At 33.5% G+C, this 21,900-nt stretch overlaps 1 pseudogene; it reads left to right on the top strand.

Annotated features, from left to right (window-relative positions):
* The window catches only part of LOC133173120 (uncharacterized), a 125,493-nt pseudogene extending 103,810 nt beyond the window's left edge, over nt 1-21,683 (top strand).
* Nucleotides 21,684-21,900: the final 217 nt, after the last annotated feature.

The raw sequence follows: 21,900 nt of genomic DNA, 5'->3' as shown, positions 1-21,900 counted from the left end.
TCCTCTAAATTTTGATAAAAGGGCGATAACTTCCGACTGGAAGTGAATATCACTTAACGGAATTGCCGGAATTAACTTCAGATATCAACGCATCTACCACGAAAATTTGAATAAAATCGAACGAGCCATCTCCGAGAAATCGTCTGCACAAATTTTGTAAGGAGAAAAAAGAATAATAATAATAACTAGAGCAAAGCTCGTTGCAAAGCAACGAGTAGGTCTTCCGTCCTGTTTTGACCGGAAGTGACGTCAACAAGAGAAAGGAATGAGTTTAGACGTCTTCAGTAACTTTAAAATTACAATTTTGCATCAAAACCTGCAAAATAAGCTATTTCTGGCTACTTCCGGTTTGACCGGAAGTGATCTTGAGGGATGATAAATTTGGTTGGATGCTTTCGGTTACATAAATTAACTAATAACATGTCGAAAACGGCAAAAATATGCATTTCTGACTACTTCCGTTTTGGCCGGAAGTGACGTTATTTGACGACTTTCGACAATCTTATTCACTTCTACTTGTTATTTTGAACAATTTTGCTTCTTTGATGTATCACAAATTCTCAATAGTTTTGGAGATATTGAGAAAAAAAATTTCAGCCCCTGTAGATCCCTTATTTTAGGGGTCAGCCCCTAATTGTTGATATCAAATGAAACAGCTTGCCATTCTGCACAACTTTTGTTCTATATGTTTTAACAAAATATTTACAAGTAAAGAGATATTCTTGAAAAAATGCTAAAAATTTTGATATTCTCAATAAGACTATTTTCGGAGCATACCAAGCGTCAAAGTGCGGCACTTCCGGGAAAAATGAACTACCTAATACATATTTATGAAAATTGCTCCATCATTGTTGAAAATATCAAGTTCCTATTTTAAGTGTTTTTTTTTTTTTTTAGAAAACGAGCGGACAAAGTGACCCTCTAAAAATCACCTAATCGCAGAAATCTCCGGACCGGAAGTGACGTCATCAAAATAAAAAATATATCTAGATTTTTTTTATTTTCTACCAGACCTGAAAGTTTCCTGAAAATCAAACAACCCGTTTTCGAGAACTCGCGTGCACAAAATCGGTAGGAAAAAAAAGCAATAATAGAATAATGCCTGGACATGTTTTTTTTTTTTTTTTCTCTGGAAGTCACCTTGAACTTGCCAGAAAGACCTTTGATCAAGGTCATGACACAGCCTCCGTTCATAAGCAATCTCTGTTTCAGGTAAGAGCTTCTAGTGATTTTCTATTACTAAATCATAGCATGAAATAGAAATTAATTTTTTTCTGTCAGTATCCTTGAACTTGACGGAATAACCTTGGGTCGGTGTCAAGACAAACCCTCAATCTCAAACAACCTCTGTTTTAAGAAAGAGGTTCTAGTTATTCCCCCTTAGAAATTCATATCCCAGACAGGCATTTTACAACTTTTTCTGCCAGTGACCCTGAATTTGCTGAAATAACCTTATTTTAAGTCATCTAAAACCGGCGGACCATAAGCAATCTTTGTACCAAGTGCGAACATAAAAAATTACAGCCTAGATCGTAATAATACAATTTTCTTTGTCAAAGTCGAAGCAAACCTTTTTGTCACAAGCAATTTCTGTATCAAGTATGAGCTTCCAGTGATTCACAATTACAAATAAATGGCTCGGACAAAACATTTATTCTTTCTCCACTGACCTTGAATTTGCTGGAATGACCTTGGATCAAGACCATGACACACCTTAGGATCATTGGCAATCTTTGTACCAAGTATGAGCTTCCCGTTAATCCAAAAAGTCATAGCCTGGGCAAACATGGAGGGACGGACGGGCAGCTAGACAAGCAGACAGACAGACGGACAATATGATTCCTAATTCCCCTCCCCCCGGTCCAGACGCTTCGTTTGCGGGGGATATAAATTCCTATGTTAAATTTTGAACACCCATTCTGATTTGAAAAAAATTAAATCTTCACTATTTCAGGGATATAAGTATGTTTTTTCATTCCGGCCCACAGGTTTCTAGAGAATAATTTTTTCAAATGACCTTTCCAATTTTTACTACTTGTATTTCTTAATTATCTTCTGTTGGAAGAGAATGTGGTCATTCATTTGATCAACAACGTTTGATTGATATTGACCCAGTGATTCTTGAAAAGATAAGAATGAGAAAAAAAATTACAAGTACCAGGTTTACAGCGACAACGTCGATTAAGCTTATACCGAGAAAGCCAACAACGAAGTCAGAGAACAAACAAATTATGTATGAGCAGAAAATCTTACTCAGCCTTTGGCATAAGAGATGGGGTACTGATCAAAAATTGCAATTATTTTTATATAGTCAATTTTTTTTACGATCGACGTTTTGACGCCCCCCCCCCCCAAAAAAATGATTGAAAACTTCGCCCCTGAAGGGAAGCATTTTATCTATTTCCGGGGGGGGGGGATATACGTTTACTGATGAGAGGAAATTTAATCAACTATCAGTCCTATAAATATGAATGATTGCTTCGGAATATTTGGTTACAATTACATGGCTTTTATATTTATTTATACACGTAAGTTAATGTCAGCTAAGAACTAAATTAACATTTGCTATAGACAAAACCAATAAATTTTTAGCTATTTAGGGTTATCTCCTTATAAAGATATATTTGTAAGAACCACTTTTTATAAAACAAATTTTCGCCCATGATATATTTGGCACTCTATTTAATTACCATTTCATTCGGATGTCGATCAACACATTTTTTTTTCAAAAACCCCGGAGTGCAAAATAAGCGAAACTGGCCAATAAAGATGTTTAAAAATCCTGATTCCGCAATCGCATCATCTCGGGCGTTTCCGTCAGAGGTCGGAAAAACAACCCCGAATGTTTTAACATTACCGGATGTTAAAATTTTATACAAGATGAAGTCGCTTCCTATTTATTAAGGATAGACGGAGTTGAAAGTCCCCTCTAGCTAATTAGTATATTTTAGGTAATATCTTTAAATTCAATAAAGTTAAACTCAATACTCAACAGATAAAATATCTTCCCTCAGATCTTTTATAGTCATTTATTTCAAAGTTTGGGAAGGGGGGGGGGTCTACGTAATACGTTCGAAGTTTTTTTCCGTTAGTTGGAAAGGCCCGAGAAGTTGCGACAGACTTATCTTGGTCTAAAAACACTTTGACAAACCCAAACCACGCAGTTTTATTCAGGACACGTGTACAGTGAAATGAAAAAAGTATATTCAATCCAGTTAATTTGAGAAAAAAAAATAGTCCGGCATTTTTTCAACCTCGTTCGGTTAATTTGTTAATTTATCTTTTTTCCGTGAAGGAGGAAGGCATGGACGAAGGATTAAATAAAAAATATTTCCAGGTGTACAAAAGCACCCGTGCATGGACTTCATTTTAGTACTACATATTGTGATTGAAGTTGAAATTAATCAACAAATGGATTTACAGAAAATAGAGATTATGATATTGTAAATAAAATTAAGAAAATTGAACAATATTTGATACAGGAACTACCTGGTATATATGTACATGAGCAAATGAGTCTCTCTCTCTCTCTCTCGATCGTATTTTTAAAAACTAACCCAGAAAAGTAATGTACGTAAGTTACAAGTCAATTATTTGAAAGAAAATATTCAATTCTATACGGTAAACGATACAAATAGTTTAATAGTTTATGATACAAAGGCTGCCGATTATAATTTTAATAATTGAAATAAAGTTGTCAAAGTGTATTAATTAAGAATGATAAATTTGTGATATTCAGTAGCTGCACTGAAGTTCACTGGTCTGAAAAAAAAAATGGGATGGATGACCAGAGACTCCGGTCCGTCAATAAATTATTTTTTTTCTCGGAAAGCTACATGTACAGTTCTGCAGTTAGATATTCAAGTGATACTAAAATTTTCCCGGTTATACCTTTTCCGCCCCAATTGATATTTTAAAAAAAATATGTTATGTGCATTCTGAAATTTACAGTTCTGGACATACGATATAGGTTTATTGTTATCTACATGTATAACCCGCTACCGATATTTAATCCCACAACAAAATTATGATGTAAGCATACTATACTTAAAAAAAGATCATTTACGGGTTTTGAATTAATTATAAAAACAAAATTCATTGCGTTAAAATCTTGAGGTATTTTATTAAAACTTTACTATCAACCCTGTAATATAAAGAGGCATAGTGCAACACTAGAAGTCGCTTATGAAGTTCAGACCTTGGCCACGTGACTGAGTTACTTATCAATGTTTAATCCATTTCATTGTTTACTTTTCAATAAAATAACGAATCATTTTTAAAGTAAGACTGGTCACCCTTATGATTCGAAAGATTCTCTTTAAAAGTTTAAAGTTGGTATAATCATGATAAAAACCTGTGATAAAAAAATATGACTGGAAATATTTGTGTTGAAAACGGATTAATTTACTATTTCAAAACGTAGAGAAAGCGCAAAGCTTGTGCGTTTAATGGTTAAATTAAAGTAACCGCAGATCGCTAGTCCATACGCAATGAATCACCAAATTAAAAGTAAAATTACACACGGTTGGGAAATAAATTGTTGGTAACGTTAAAACAATTGAAATATGGAGATAACGAACATTTAAAATTTAAGACTGATTAAAACCTAAGCGTTTTGTACTTAAATTAAATCTAAGATATTAACTTAAGATCATTTATTTGAAAGATTCGATTTACTTAAAGAAAATAATATTTTCCCCTAAGTCGTTGTGTTTGTAAATATTAGATTTAGAACAACAATGTTTGATGACTGCGAACTGGTTTACATGCACACGATGGACTGCTTTGACCACAAGCGATCGAAGGAATGGTTAATGGTTGCGTAATTGTAAACAAACACAAAACCTGGCTAGACGTTTTGGATTAAGGCTACATATCATGATTAAATTTAAAACAAAGATAAACCAACATAATCTCAAATATTCGATATTAATAATTGTCCATTTATTGTCGTGTTTACAAAATAGACTTAATACTGCCGATTTTTATTTTGTTTACGCCTGTGGGTCAATGGTTCACACGCGGTGGATCGCTTTAGATCTTCTCGGCCGCGCGTGATCGAGGGATGGGTTACGTAACGGTAAACAGAATAGAATCTGGGGTTCAGGTGAATGTAAGAATCACGCAGTTAATGATTGTGAATTCTTTGACTCTTAAAAGTTTTTTCGCGTTTATATTGTTTGCTTTCATATCTAAACAAAGAAAAAATGCTTGTACTTTTTTCTGTTTCTCTCTCTTTCTCTCCTGGAAGGTTCTTTATTTTAAAACACAATAAAAAGAGAAAGTTGTCACCGAATAATCTGAATAGGAACCAAAGAGCACTTTTAAACCCTAATTTAAAAAAAAAATTAGGATAAAGCATTGAAAGATATATTATTTATGGCAAGTTTATTTCAGTTACACGCATAAAGAGTTCTTCTTCACTAGCCAAATGAAAACGGGTCCTTGTTACGGGTCTAGCTTTTTTCCCCTACCATGCACAAGACTCGAACAAAATAATACTTTCATGAGACAAAGAAGGTATAAAGGAACAACTTTTTATCGACAACCATATCGAAATATTTTCTCGTTTTTGAGCTATAAAGCAAAAACTTTCAAGGTCCCTAGATCCCTAATTTAAGGGGCCAGCTCCTTTTTAGTGGTGTCAAATAAAAGGTAATTAAATTGTACACAACTTTTATTCTACATGTCTTAATAAAATATTTCTTATTTAAAAGATACAAAGGAAAACATGTGTCAATTTTTGCTCTTTCATGCGTCTTAATTTTTGACCCTATCTAGCGGCAGTTTGAACGCAGAAATCAAAAAACAAAAACCAATGTTCACAATTTCATTGCTTCTGTTTCTTATATTCAGTAGTATTTATGTTCCAACTTTTGTAGTCTCGGAATATTTGTCTGGAAATTAAAGACCCTAAATTTTCAGTTAAAGGGAAATAACTCGAAAGCGGAAGTGGATTTTGGAAAAATATTATATTATTCTGATAGAGTTTTGTAACGTCCATAAACTCTGAAATTTTGATTAAAATCCCTTGAGACATAAGCAAGATAAGAGGCATCAAAGTTAACAAGTAGGAAAAAGAAGATAAAAATTTGGGCTGTTGCGGACGTTGATGTTTGGTATTTCGGGTAAAAATGAACATCCAAGTACAAATCTACATATGTTGCTCTATCATCACTGAAAATCTCACGTTTCTGTGTTAAGCGCTTTTCTTGAAAATGCCCGGACAAACTAACCCTCGGAAATCACCAAATCTCGAAAATCTCCGGACCGGAAGTGACGTCATCAAAATAAAAAAATATATATCTAGATTTTTTAATTCTCTATCAGACCTGAAAGTTTCATGAAAATCGGGCGAGCCGTTTCCGAGAAATCGCGTGCACAAAATCGGTAGGAAAAAAAAACAATAATAAAAATAGTGGAAAAGAAACCTAAGAATAACAGTAAGGTCTTCCGCTGAAGTCGGAAGACCTTAATAACTAGATGCGATCTCGTTGCGAGCAACGAGTGGGTCTTCCGTCCGATTTTTGATAAGATGAGATACGAAATTGACTGAGACTTTCGTTCAGATATAATGATATAAATAAATTGTTAAGACGAACAATTTTGCTTCAGTAATCTATAACAAAATGTTGATCATTAAAGATTATAGATTAAAGACTTTCGGCCCGTCTTGGTCCCTATTTTGAGGGGCCAGCCCAATTTTCTTGATATCTTTTTACAGGTCTCATGATTTTGAACACTTTTTGTTCAACAACTATTCTAATTTTTTTTTTCGTTTCCGAGATATCTGCAAAAGAAATAATAGGGGCCGGCCCTTCAACTCCTTAATGGGAACGTTTAGCAAAAATTGAAAGGTAACGTATTGTTCAGAACGTTATTGTGAACATCTTTTATTCAATATTGCTTATCAAGATATTTCCCACTTTCGAGATATAAAGCGTCAAAGATTTAGCATTCTGGCCCCTAATGTCCCCTTATAACGTCAAAGATTTAGCATTCTGGCCCCTATTGTCCCCTTTAACATATGATGCCAACAACGTTATATAGTTAAGGAGTGTGAAGATGATCTATTCTGCCTTAGTAATGTATTACAAAATATTGATCGTTTAAGAGTTATTGATGAAAGACTTTCGGCCCCTATCAGCCCTTATTTTGAGGGGCAAGTCCCTTTTTCTTGATATCACCTTAAAGCTCTTACGATTTTGAACACTTTTTGTTCAACAACTATTCAGAAATTCTTTTTCGTTTCCGAGATATATGCAAAAGAAATATTTAGGGGCCGGCCCTTCAACTCCTTAATGGAGACGTTTAGCAAAAATTGAAAGGTTACATATTGTTCACAACATTATAATTGTGAACATCTTTTATTCAGAATTGCTTAGCAAAATATTTCCCACTTTCGAGATATAAAGCGTCAAATATTTAGTATTTCGGCCCCTCATGACCCCCAATTAAGGAACATGTGATTTGAATAACATAATATATAGTTGTAGATTGTTCAGATAAACATTTTTGCTGCAGTAATATTTTACAAAATATTGGTCGTTAAAGAGTTATTGATGAAAGACTTTCGGCCCCTCTCGGCCCCAATTTTGAGGGGCCAGCCCCTTTATCTTGATTTCACCTTAAAGCTCTTATGATTTTGAACACATTTTGTTCAACAACTATCCAGAAATTCTTTTTCGTTTACGAGATATATGCAAAAAAAATATTTAGGGGCCGGCCCCTCAACTCCTTAATGGGGACGTTTAGCAAATATTGAAAGGTTGCATATTGTTTAGAACATTATTTTGAACATCTTTTGTTCAATATTGCTTATCAAAATATTTCCCACTTTCGAGATATAAAGTGTCAAAGATTTAGCATTCTGGACCCTTGTGGCCCATAATTACGTAACATATGATCAAAATTTTATAATATATAGTTGCAGAATGTTAAGATGAACATTTTTGCTTCAATAATTAATATCAAAATATTTAACGTTAAGGAGTTATAGATGAAAGACTTTTGGGCCCTCTGAGCCCCTAATTTGAGGAATCAGCCCCTTTTTCTTGATATCACATGAAAGGTCTTGTAATTTTGAAGACTTTCTGTTCAACAACTATTCAGAAGTTTCGATTTGTTTTCGAGATATGTAGACTTGAAATATTTAGGGGCCGTCCCTTTAAGTCCTTATAGGGGCTGTTTAGGAAAAATTCAAAGGATGCACATTGTTCAGATCATCATTCTAAACAACTTTTGTTCAATATTGCTTTTCAAAATATTTCCCCTTTTCCAGATATAAAGCGTCAAAGATTAAGCATTCTGGCCCCTTATGGCCCCTAATTACGTAATATTTGAAGAAAATTTTAAGATATATAGTTGCAGACTGTGAAGATGAACATTTTTGCTTCAATAATTAATATCAAAATATATAATGTTAAGGAGTTATAGATGAAAGACTTTTGGCCCCTCTGAGCCCCTAATTTGAGGTTTCAGCCCCTTTTTCTTGATAACACATGAAAGGTCTTGTAATTTTGAAGACTTTCTGTTCAACAACTATTCAGAAGTTTCGTTTCGTTTTCGAGATATGTAGACTTGAAATATTTAGGGGCCGTCCCTTTAAGTCCTTATAGGGGCTGTTTAAGAAAAATTCAAAGGATGCACATTGTTCAGATCATCATTCTAAACAACTTTTGTTCAATATTGCTTTTCAAAATGTTTCCCCTTTTCGAGATATAAAGCGTCAAAGATTAAGCATTCTTTCCCCTTGTGGCCCTTATTTATGTAACATATGACGTAAAAATCATAAAATATAGTTGTAGTTTGGTAAGATAAATAATTTTGCTTCAGTAATGTATAGCAAAATATTGATCGTTAAAGAGTTATTGATTGAATACTTTCGGCCCCTCTCAGCCCCTAATATGATGAGTCAGCCCTTTTTTCTTGATATCATATTAAAGATCTTGTCATTCTGCACAAATATTGTTCAGTATGTTTTAGCAAAATAATTATACTTTAAAAGATATGATACAAAATGTCTCAAAAATTCACTCATAATTCGTGTCCTAAATTTCGACCCCTACCGAGCTTCCATACTAGGCACTTCCGGAAAATATTTAAACCCAGGTGCAAAATGGCAACATGTCGTCTATCATTTCTGAAAATTTCAGCGCTCTAGCTTAAGCCGTTTTTGAGTTCCATCGCAGACAAGGAGGTCCTCTAAATTTTGATAAAAGGGCCATAACTTCCGACCGGAAGTAAATATCCCTTAGCGAAATTGCCGGAATTAACTTCAGATATTAACGCATCTACCACGAAAATTTGAATAAAATCGAACGAGCCATCTCCGAGAAATCGTCTGCACAAATTTTGTAAGAAGAAAAAAGAATAAAAATAATAATAATAACTAGATGGTTCTCGTTGCGAGCAACGAGTGGGTCTTCCGTCTGATTTTGGATAAGATTAGTCAAGATCTTGACTGAGATATTCGTCTGTAAAAAGTGAAAGGATGCATATTGTTTAAAACATTATTCTGAGCTTCTTTTGTTCATTATTGCATATCAAAATATTTCCCCTTGTTCGAGGTGTCAAAGATTTAGCATTGTGGCCCCTTATGGCCCCTTATAACGTACCATATGATCAAAATTTTATAATATATAGTTGAAGAGTGTTAAGATGAACATTTTTGCTTCAGTAATTCATAACAAAATATTGATCATTAAAGAGTTATAGATGAAAGACTTTTGGCCCTTCTGAGTCCCTAATTTTTCTTGATATCAAATAAAAGGTCTTGTGATTTTGAAAACCTTTTTGTTCAACAACTATTCAGAAATTTCCTTTCGTTTAAGAGATATATATAATAACAATATTTAGGGGCCAGCCCTCCAAGTCCTTAATGGGGATGTCTTACCAAAATTAAAAGGGTGTATATTATCTAGAACATTACTTTGAACGTCTTTTGTTCAATATTGCTTATCAAAATATTTCCCCTTTTCGAGATATAATGTGTCAAAGATTTAGCATTCTGGCCCCTTATGGCCCCTTATTACATACCATATGATCAAAATTTTATAATATATAGTTGCAGAATGTTAAGATAAACATTTTTGCTTCAATGACTTATAACTAAATATTCATCATTAAAGAGTTATAGATGAAAGACTTTTGGCCCTTCTGAGCCCCTAATTTGAGGGGTCAGCCCCTTTTTCTTGATATCAAATGAAAGGTCTTGTGATTTTCAAGACTTTTTGTTCAACAATTATTCAGAAATTTCCTTTCGTTTAAGAGATATATAGAATAACAATATTTATTGGGCAGCCATCCAACTCCTTAATGGGGATGTCTTGCAAAAATTATAAGGTGTATATTGTTTAGAACATTATTCTGAACATGTTTTGTTCAATATTGCTTATCAAAATATTTCCCCTTTTCGAGAGATAATGTGTCAAAGATTTAGCATTCTGGCCCCTTATGGCCCCTTATTACGTAACATATGATCAAAATTTTATAATATATAGTTGCAGAATGTTAAGATAAACATTTTTGCTTCAGTAATTTATAACAAAATATTGATCATTAAAGAGTTATAGATGAAAGACTTTTGGCCCTTCTGAGCCCCTAATTTGAGGGGTCAGCCCCTTTTTCTTGATATCAAATGAAAGGTCTTGTGATTTTCAAGACTTTTTGTTCAACAACTATTCAGAAATTTCCTTTCGTTTAAGAGATATATAAAATAACAATATTTAGGGGCCAGCCCTCCAACTCCTTAATGGGGATGTCTTGCAAAAATTATAAGGGTGTATATTGTTTATAACATTATTCTGAACATCTTTTCTTCAATATTGCTTATCAAAATATTTCCCCTTTTCGAGATATAATGTGTCAAAGATTTAGCATTCTGGCCCCTTATGGCCCCTTATTACATACCATATGATCTAAATTTTATAATATATAGTTGCAGAACGGTAAGATAAACATTTTTGCTTCAATGACTTATAACAAAATATTCTTCATTAAAGAGTTATATATGAAAGACTTTTGGCCCTTCTGAGCCCCTAATTTGAGGGGTCAGCCCCTTTTTCTTGATATCAAATGAAAGGTCTTGTGATTTTCAAGACTTTTTGTTCAACAATTATTCAGAAATTTCCTTTCGTTTAAGAGATATATAGAATAACAATATTTAGGGGCCAGACCTCCAACTCCTTAATGGGGATGTCTTGCAAAAATTATAAGGGTGTATATTGTTTAGAACATTATTCTGAACATCTTTTCTTCAATATTGCTTTTCAAAATATTTCCCCTTTTCGAGATATAATGTGTCAAAGATTTAGCATTCTTGCCCCTTATGGCCCCTTATTACGTAACATATGATCAAAATTTTATAATATATAGTTGCAGAATGTTAAGATAAACATTTTTGCTTCAATAACTTATAACAAAATATTCATCATTAAAGAGTTATAGATGAAAGACTTTTGGCCCTTCTGAGCCCCTAATTTGAGGGGTCAGCCCCTTTTTCTTGATATCAAATGAAAGGTCTTGTGATTTTCAAGACTTTTTGTTCAACAACTATTCAGAAATTTCCTTTCGTTTAAGAGATATATAGAATAACAATATTTAGGGGCCAGCCCTCCAACTCCTTAATGGGGATGTCTTGCAAAAATTATAAGGTGTATATTGTTTAGAACATTATTCTGAACATCTTTTGTTCAATATTGCTTATCAAAATATTTCTCCTTTTCGAGATACAAAGTGTCAAAGATTTAGCATTCTTGCCCCTTGGGGCCCCTTATTACGTAACATATGATCAAAATTTTATAATATATAGTTGCAGAATGTTAAGATGAACATTTTTGCTTCAGTAATTTATAACAAAATATTGATCATTAAAGAGTTATAGATAAAAGACTTTTGGCCCTTCTGAGCCCCTAATTTGAGGGGACAGCCCCTTTTTCTTGATACCAAATAAAAGGTCTTCTGATTTTGAAGACTTTTTGTTCAATATATTTTAACAAAATATTTTTATTTAAAATGTTATTATAAGAAATGTCTCTAAAATTCACTCAAAAATTTCGTCCTGAATTTTGACCCCTACCGAGCCTCCATACTTCGCACTTCCGGAAAATTTGAAAACCAAGGTGCACATCTAGAACATGTCCTCTATCACCACTAAAAGTTTCAACACTCTAGCATTTGTCGTTCTTGAGTTTTTGTGCAGACACAAGGTCTATCTAAAAATCGATCAAAGGGCGATAACTTCTGACCGGAAGTGATTTTTCAAAAACTGAAATGCCGTTATAAACTTCAGATAGCAACGCATTAACCCTGAAAATTTGAAGCAAATCGATCGAGCGATCTCTGAGAAATCTTCTGCACAAAATCGGTAAGGAAAAAAAAAAGAATAATAATAATAAAAAGAAAAGTGAAAAATCAACAATAGAATAATAGAAGGGTCTTCCGCAGAAGACGGAAGACCCTAATAATAATAAAGGTAAAAAAGAAACCGAAGAATAATAGAAGGGTCTTCCGCTGAAGACGGAAGACCCTAACTAGATGCGATCTCGTTGCGAGCAACGAGTGGGTCTTCCGTCCGATTTTTGATAAGATGAGATACGTATTTAACTGAGATTTTCGTTAGTAAATATATAAATAGTCAAAACGTACAATTTGCTTCAGTTATGTTTAACGAAATTTTGATCATTAAAGAGTTATGAATAAAAGGTTTTTGTCCCATCTTCTGGCACCTAAAAACGTAATATTTAATGAAGATTTTAAAATATATATAGTAGCAGTTCGTGAAGATGAACATTACTGTTAAAGAGTTACAGATAAAAGACTTTTGGCCCCTCTGAGCCGCTAGAACATCATTCTAAACAACTTTTGTTCAATATTGCTATTCAAAATGTTTCCCCTTTTCGAGATATAAATCGTCAAAGATTAAGCATTCTGGCCTCTTATGGCCCCTAATTACGTAATATTTGATGAAAATTTTAAAATATATGGTTGCAGATTGTAAAGATGAACATTTTTGCTTCAATAATTTATATCAAAATATTTAACGTTAAAAAGTTATAGGTGAAAGACTTTTGGCCCTCTGAGCCCCTTATTTGAGGGGTCAGCCCCTTTTTCTTGATATCACATGAAAGGTCTTGTAATTCTGAAGACTTTTTGTTCAACAACTAATCACAAGTTTCGTTTCGTTTTCGAGATATGTGGACTTGAAATATTTAGAGGACGTCCCTTTAAGTCCTCATATGGGGCTTTTTAGGAAAAATTAAAAGGATGCACATTGTTGAGAACATCATTCTAAACAACTTTTGTTCAATATTGCTTTTCAAAAGATTTCCCCTTTTCGAGATATAAAGCGTCAAAGATTAAGCATTCTGGCCCCTTATTGCCCCTAATTATGTAATATTTGAAGAAAACTTTCAGATATATAGTTGTAGATTGTGAAGATGAACATTTTTGCTTCAATAATTGATATCAAAATATTTAACGTTAAGGAGTTATAGATGAAAGACTTTTGGCCCCTCTGAGCCCCTTTTTTGAGGGGTCAGCCCCTTTCTCTTGATATCACATGAAAGGTCTTGTAATTCTGAAGACTTTTTGTTCAACATTTATTCAGAAGTTTTGTTTCGTTTTCGAGATATGTAGACTTGAAATATTTAGGGGCCGTCCATTTAAGTCCTTAAAGGGGCTGTTTAGGAAAAATTCAAAGGATGCACATTTTTGAGACCATTATTCTAAACAACTTTTGTTCAATATTGCTTTTCAAAATGTTTCCCCTTTTCCAGATATAAAGCGTCAAAGATTTAGCATTCTGGCCCCTAATGGCCCCTAATTACGCATTATTTGAAGAAAACTTTAAGATATATAGTTGTAGATTGTGAAGTCGAACATTTTTGCTTCAATAATTAATATCAAAATATTTAACGTTAAAGAGTTATAGATGAAAGACTTTTGGCCCCTCTGAGCCCCTAATTTGAGGGGTCAGCCCCTTTCTCTTAATATCACATGAAAGGTCTTGTAATTCTGAAGACTTTTTGTTCAACAACTATTCAGAAGTTTCGTTTCGTTTTCGAGATATGTAGACTTGAAATATTTAGGGGCCGTCCCTTTAAGTCCTTATAGGGGCTGTTTAGGAAAAATACAAAGGATGCATATTGTTGAGAACATCATTCTAATCAACTTTTGTTCAATATTGCTTTTCAAAATGTTTCCCCTTTTCGAGATATAAAGCGTCAAAGATTAAGCATTCTGGCCCCTTGTGGTCCCTAATTACGTAATATTTGATGAAAACTTTAAGATATATAGTTGCAGATTGTGAAAATGAACATTTTTGCTTCTATAATTAATATCAAAATATTTAACGTTAAGGAGTTATAGATGAAAGACTTTTGGCCCTTCTGAGCCCCTAATTTGAGGGGTCAGCCCCTTTTACTTGATATCACATGAAAGGTCTTGTAATTCTGAAGACTTTTTGTTCAACAACTATTCAGAAGTTTCGTTTCGTTTTCGAGATATGTAGACTTGAAATATTTAGGGGTCGTCCCTTTAAGTCCTTATAGGGACTGTTTAGGAAAAATACAAAGGATGCATATTGTTGAGAACATCATTCTAATCAACTTTTGTTCAATATTGCTTTTCAAAATGTTTCCCCTTTTCGAGATATAAAGCGTCAAAGATTTAGCATTCTGGCCCCTTGTGGCCCCTAATTATGTGCCATACGACGTAAAAATCATAATATATAGTTGTAAATTGTAAAGATAAATATTTTTGCTTCAGTAATGTATACCAAAATATTGCTTGTTTAAGAGTTATCGATTTCAGACTTTTGGCCCCTCTCGGCCCCTAATGTGATGAGTCAGCACTTTTTTCTTGATATCATGTTACAGATCTTGTCATTCTGCACAAATTTTGTTCAGTATGTTTTAACAAAATAATTATACTTTAAAAGATATGATACAAAATGTCTCCAAAATTCACTCATGATTCGTGTCCTAAATTTCGACCCCTACCGAGCTTCCATACTAGGCACTTCTGGAAAATATCTAAACCCAGGTGCAAAATGGCAACATGTCCTCTATCATCACTGAAAATTTCAGCGGTCTATCTTAAGCTGTTTTTGAGTTCCATCGCAGACAAGGAGGTCCTCTAAATTTTGATAAAAGGGCGATAACTTCCGACCGGAAGTAAATATCCCTTAACGGAATTGCCGGAATTAACTTCAGATATCAACGCATCTACCATGAAAATTTGAATAAAATCGAACGAGCCATCTCCGAGAAATCGTCTGCACAAATTTTGTAAGAAGAAAAAAGAATAAAAATAATAATAATAATAATAATAAAGGTAAAAAAGAAACCGAAGAATAATAGAAGGGTCTTCCGCTGAAGACGGAAGACCCTAATAATAAGAAAAGTGAAAAATCAACAATAGAATAATAGAAGGGTCTTCCGCAGAAGACGGAAGACCCTAATAAAAGTGAAAAAGAAACGATAGAATAATAGAAGGGTCTTCCGCTGAAGACGGAAGACCCTAACAATAAAAGTGAAAAAGAAACAATAGAATAATAGAAGGGTCTTCCGTTGGAGACGGAAGACCCTAATAACTAGATGAGATCTCGTTGCGAGCAACGAGTGGGTCTTCCGTCCGATTTTTGATAAGATGTGTTAAGAATTTGACTGAGATTTTCGTTCAAATATAATGATATAAGTAAATTGTTAAGACGAACAATTTTGCTTTAATAATGTTTAACAAAATATTGATTATTAAAGGGTTATAGATTAAGGATTTTCGGCCCTTCTTGGCCCCTAATGTGAGAAGCCAGCCCCTTTTTCTTGATATCATTTTAAAGCTCTCATGATTTTGAACACTCTTTGTTCAACAACTATTCAGAAATTTTTTTTTTGTTTTCGGGATATATGCAAAAGAAATATTAAGGGCCGGCCCTTCAAGTCCTAAATGGGGACGTCTAGCAAATATTGAAAGAGTGCATATTGTTCAGAATATTATTTTGAACGTCTTTTGTTCAATACTGTTTATCAAAATATTCTTCCTTTTCGAGATATATTGCGCCAAAGATTATGCAATCTGGCCCCTTAATGACCCCATAATGCGTAACATATTATATCAACATCGTGTTATTTAGATAAAGTGTGTGAAGAAGAACTATTTCGCTTTAGTAATATATTACAAAATATTGATCATTAAAATGTTATTGATTGTATACTTTCGGCCCCTCTCGGCCCCTTATTTAAGGGGTCAGACCCTTTTCCTTTATAACATCTTAAAGCTCTCATGATTTTGAACACACTTTGTTCAACAACTATTCAAAAATTCTTTTTCGTTTCCAAAATATATGCGAAGAATATATTTAGGGGCTGGCCCTTCAACTCCTTAATGGGGACATTTAGCAAAAAATGAAAGGTTGTATATTGTTGAGAACATTATTTTGAACATCCTTTGTTCAATATTGCTTATCAAAATATTTCCCACTTTTGAGATATAAAGCGTCAAAGATTTAGCATTCTGGCCCCTTATGGCCCCTCATTATGGAACATATGATGTGAATATCATAATATATAGTTGTAAATTGTAGAGATAAACATTTTTGCTTCAGTAATGCATTACAAAATATTGATCGTTAAAGAGTAATTGTTCAAAGACTTTCGGCCCCACTCAGCCCCTATTTTGAGGGTCCAGCCCTTTTTCTTCATATCACTTTAAATCTCTCATGATGTTGAACACTTTTTGTTCAACAACTAGTCAGAAATTCTTTTTCGTTTCTGAGATATTTGCAAAAGAAGTATTTAGGGGCCGGCCCTTCAACTCCTTAATGGGGACATTTAGCAAAAAATGAAAGGTTGTATATTGTTGAGAACATTATTTTGAACATCCTTTGTTCAATATTGCTTATTAAAATATTTCCCAATTTCGAGATATAAACCGTCAAAAATTTAGCATTCTGGCCCCTTATGGCCCCTAATTTTGTAACATATGAGATTTTTTATCATAATATATAGTTGTAGATTGTTCAGATAAACATTTTTGCTTTAGTAATGTATAACAAAATATTGATCCTTAAAGAGTTATGGATTTAAGACTTTTGGCCCCTCTTGGCCCCTAATGTTATGAGTCAGCCCTTTTTCTTTGATATCATATAAAAGATTTAGTAATTCTACACAATTTCTGTTCAATTTGTTTTAAGAAAATACTCATAGTTTTGAAGATATGATAAAAAATGTCTCGAAAATTCACTCCTGATTCATGTCCTAAATTTAGACCCCTACCGAGCTTCCATACTAGGCACTTCCAGAAAATTTGAAAACTGAGGTGCACAACTAGAACATGTCCTCTATTATCACTGAAAATTTCAGCACTCTAGCTTTTGTCGTTTTTGAGTTTTTGTGTAGACAAAATGGACACTAAAAATTTGATTAAAGGGCGATAACTTCCGACCGGAAGTGAATTTCCAAAAAATAAAAAAAATGAATAAGGTTTAGATCATGATACATCATCTCTGAAAATTTCAAGTGAATCCATCCAACCATCTCTTAGAAATCGTCTGCACAAAATTTGGACAGAAAAAAATAATAATAATAACTAGAAACTCATTGTGAGCAATGAGAGGTCTTCCGTCCGATTCTGAAAAAAAAATTCAAGCTGAAGAAGTGAATAAAAGAAATTCAGACACTCTGGAGATATAAACCTGCTCATCAGCGTGAAAATCCAACGTGCTTACCATTAACCATTCACTTTTATGCATCACTTCCTGTCACGGCCGGAAGTAACAGCGATACAAGATTTTCTCATGATTACAATAAACTGATGAATAACTATCAGTCCTGAAAGCTTTTGACTTTAGTCGTTTACTGTTGCCGAGCAATATTGTGAGAACAAATTCTAATTTTGAGGACAGGAAAACACGCGACCGGAAGTGAATTTTATAAAAAAAAATCTCTGACTTTTCTCTAGACATTTGCAGTATCTACAGCATACATAGAATTATTTCAAGTACTTTATTGATAAGCAATATTTATGAGAAAGTTACATATATATCTCCTAAAACCGGAAGTTGAAGTTTTTATTTCCTATGGAATCTATCTTATTTCAAAACAGCGAAAGAGATTCAATAAAGTGATGCAAGTTTAAATTTAAAAAAGAAAAGTTAAATTTTTTTATTTATTTGATCACTTTCTGTGATAAGCGGAAGTGATGACTGACGCGTTTAACCCAAATGGTTTCGCCTACTCCTCAAGGTCTATTACTCATAATAGTTTGGTGTTTTAATATTTTGCCTTCTTTTGAGATCTCGCTCAGACAACTTCTCATTTTGAGGACAGGAAAACACGCGACCGGAAGTGAATTTTTGAAAGATATTTAAGATTACTCTAGACATTTGCACTCTGAATAACATATTAAAATTTCATTTTAGATACTTTATCTATAAAGAATATTTATGGGAAAGTAAAAAATACTCAAATTATTCTGTTATAACCGGAAGTTGTCGTTTTCGTTTCCTGTGGGACCAACATCTTTGGAATCCGGGAAAAAGATGCAATAAAGTGATGCAATTTTTAATTAAAAAAAGAAAAGTTGAAATTTTCGATTTCTTTGATCACTTCCTGTGACGACCGGAAGTGACGGTAGACGCTCTGAACCCAAACTGTTTTGCCTACATCTTATGGTCTGTTGCTCATATAAGTTTGGTGTCTTAATCTCTTACTGTTTCCGAGATCTTGCTCAGTCAAATTCTCAATTTGAGGACAGAAAAACACGCGACCGGAAGTGAATTTTACAAAGATATTTGACGTTACTCTTGACAATTGCAGTCTTAATAACATATTTAAAATTCATTTCAAATACTTTATCTACAAAAGATATTAACCGGAAAGAAAAATGCTCAAATTATGTAGTTTTTCTCTTCTAACCGGAAGTTGACGTTCTTTTTTCCGGTGGGACCAACATATTTCAAAACTACAAAAGAGATGTTATAATGTGATATAAGAATTAATTTAAAAAAAGAAAGTTGAAATTTCACGATTTCTTTAATCACTTCCTGTGACGACCGGAAGTGCCGACGACGAACGAAAAGGAGCGACCCGGCTTGTACCTATCACGATCTTTAATCCCTGAAAGTTTCATATTGATATCTTTTACCGTTCCTGAGATTATCCGCGGACAAAATGTCATTTTAAATTCAGAAAATGGTCCTTAACTTGGCACCGGAAGCGAATTTCCAAATTTTCTCTCAGATAGGTCAAGTTCATGTTACGACACATCTTTCCTGAAAATTTCATGTAAATCCATCCAATAGTCTTTGAGAAATCGCGTGCACAAAATTAGAAAGTCAAAAAAATAAGAATAATAATAATAATAAGAAACAGTAGAATCACTATAGGTCTTCCGTTGAAAACGGAAGACCTAATAATAAAAGTGAAAAAGAAACAATAGAATAATAGAAGGGTCTTCCGTTGGAGACGGAAGACCCTAATAATAAAAGTGAAAAAGAAACAATAGAATAATAGAAGGGTCTTCCGTTGAAGACGGAAGACCCTAATTAAAACATACAGTACCATATCTTGAGCATATTTTATTTTATGAGACATCTTTTGAATATTATTTCTTATTTATCAATTTCTAAAAAGAAAATGGTATTTTTATTAAATGAAGTAAGGGAGTCAATTCAAATTTTGCAGGAGAGGCGATGCTTTACCAAAAATGCAAATGATGCTTGATGGAGTAGTTACAACTAGTGTTCCAGTTCTGAGATACAGGTTACAGGGGGAATGTCACAGTGGTTTTAAAAGTAATTCATCTCTACGGACAGTGACTGTAGGAGAGGTTAGTATGAAAGTTCTAAATGCTATCTGTTAATGATTATAATTTTGAGTAATGTATACTGTAAACATATTACGGTAAGTACTGTACTGGTGCGTATATATACAGTTCGGTATCTCAAACACTGATATCTCGAATATCATGGATATGACAAAGTGATTTGGAAGTCCCAACTACTTATTCTTTAAGTATTTTACCCTCGATATCTCGAATCCTAATCCTTGGATATCTCGAAGTTTTTTCTCATCCCATCAAGTTCGATATAATGAGGTTTGACTGTATTTTGTAAATTTAATTTGGCAGTGGTGCAGTCAGCATATCCAGTTGACACACAGTGACAGTAGGTAGTTAAAGCTCTCTGAGCATTGAACCCAGCTAAAAAAGGATAAATTGTGTGAAATTATCTATCAAACTGCTATGCCTACATTTCATTTGATGTCAAAACTTGCAATTGTTTCAAGATTAAAAACATCAGGCTGCATGATTCTGTACATTTAACTTTTTTTTTTCAAGTGCAGGTGCTTGTAAAATGTTTTCCTTTATTTTTATTACAAATAAGTAGAGCTACAGTGTCATCATAGATTTCTGGTTAATAATCAGATTTGTAGATTTTAAAACTAAGCACATTAAAAATCTAATTTCAGGTGAAGAGGTGGTCGCTTTCACATGATGAAAAAACTACTGCTGATTTCAATATCAGAAACTTGAAGTTTACAGGCCAGTCTTTAGAGAGCTTGTTAGGGCGGTATGGAGGAGAGCTCTTAGTGGAATGGAAAAAGTCTGCTTTACAAGATACAAATTAATTTAGGAATAATTTGTGTTAACATCATGGTTAGTAAATTTAAATTAATATCAATGCTGGAAAGGCTCAATGTACATTTCTTATTAAATTTTGTTAATTGGCCATATGTCTTTTGTTTACTTTTCACATCTTCACATTTTGAACTTTGTTCAATTGAAGGGCCACATCCTCATGCAAGGGGGGATAATTAAAAAAGGCAAGAATAGAGTGGGTGTCCTTTAAGGTCATTTAAGAAAACCACTGGGCTAGAAAAGACGAAACTTACGTAAAAATTAGCTTTTTGGCAGTAGGGTGGGCATCAATGGACAATCAAAGGTTGACATAGTAAAACATAGGAAAAATATTTAAAAATCTTATTCTCAAGAACAGCAATGGCATGATAAGTCATGCTATTGGAAAGGCTTAGTGTACAAACAGGTACTTGTGATGCCAATGTATGAAACATACTGAAATCAGTCCAAGTAAAGGTTTTTTTTTCACATTTGCTTGTATAAGATAAATATAACATGGTTATTTCAATATTGCAGATCATTTTCACGTGTTTGAAGTTGGACAGAGAGCATTTATCAAACTTAACACACGGTCATTCAGTGGAAAATGAGAGAAGTGTAATCCGCTACTCAAAGCCTTACAACTTCTTAGGTAGAAAAGATCAAGAAGAAATTATGGATACACTGTTTCATCTTGGTTTGCTCTGCAGACTTGGAAGTTTACACCTGCTTCAGGATTAGCAACACATTTAGCTTTTTTGTGTTATTAAGACCTTGAATACAGCTCAAACATTGTGAATAAGTGCGTTAACATGTTAATGAAAAGCGTGAAATTAAATAGAAAATAAAATGATTGGAGAAATCATTGTGCGCAGAATTGGGAAATATTCGAGAAGACTTTTGAAAAGAAACAAAAGCAGAATATATTCTAGATAAGGAGATGAGACCACAAGATGAACAGTGCCATGTAGAATTATTTCATAACCATTGTATCTTTTTGGTTGTTGAAATATTGAAATTAAATACTGTATTTGTTAGCATAAAATAATATTGAATAAAAATAAAGAGGAGCATTAGTGTTGTGTAAATTGAGCGGAGTCTATGCTAAATAAGGCTTTGGTTTTTAGCTCACCTGAGCTTAAAGCATGTGAGTTTTTTGGCTCACCCAAGCTGAAAGTTCAAGTGAGCTTTTCTGATCACACTTTGTCAGTAGTCTGTTTGTCCCTCTGATTGTCCATCCACATGTAAACTTTTCACATTTTCGACTTCTTCTAAAGAACT

Source organism: Saccostrea echinata, unplaced genomic scaffold (genome assembly GCF_033153115.1).
Source record: "Saccostrea echinata isolate AGI-Se365-2 ecotype Australia unplaced genomic scaffold, CSIRO_AGI_Sech_v1 ptg000056l, whole genome shotgun sequence".
Classification (NCBI taxonomy): Eukaryota; Metazoa; Mollusca; class Bivalvia; order Ostreida; family Ostreidae; genus Saccostrea; species Saccostrea echinata.
The sequence above is the reverse complement of the archived record's forward strand: the minus strand, read 5'-3'. Positions and strand labels throughout refer to the sequence as shown.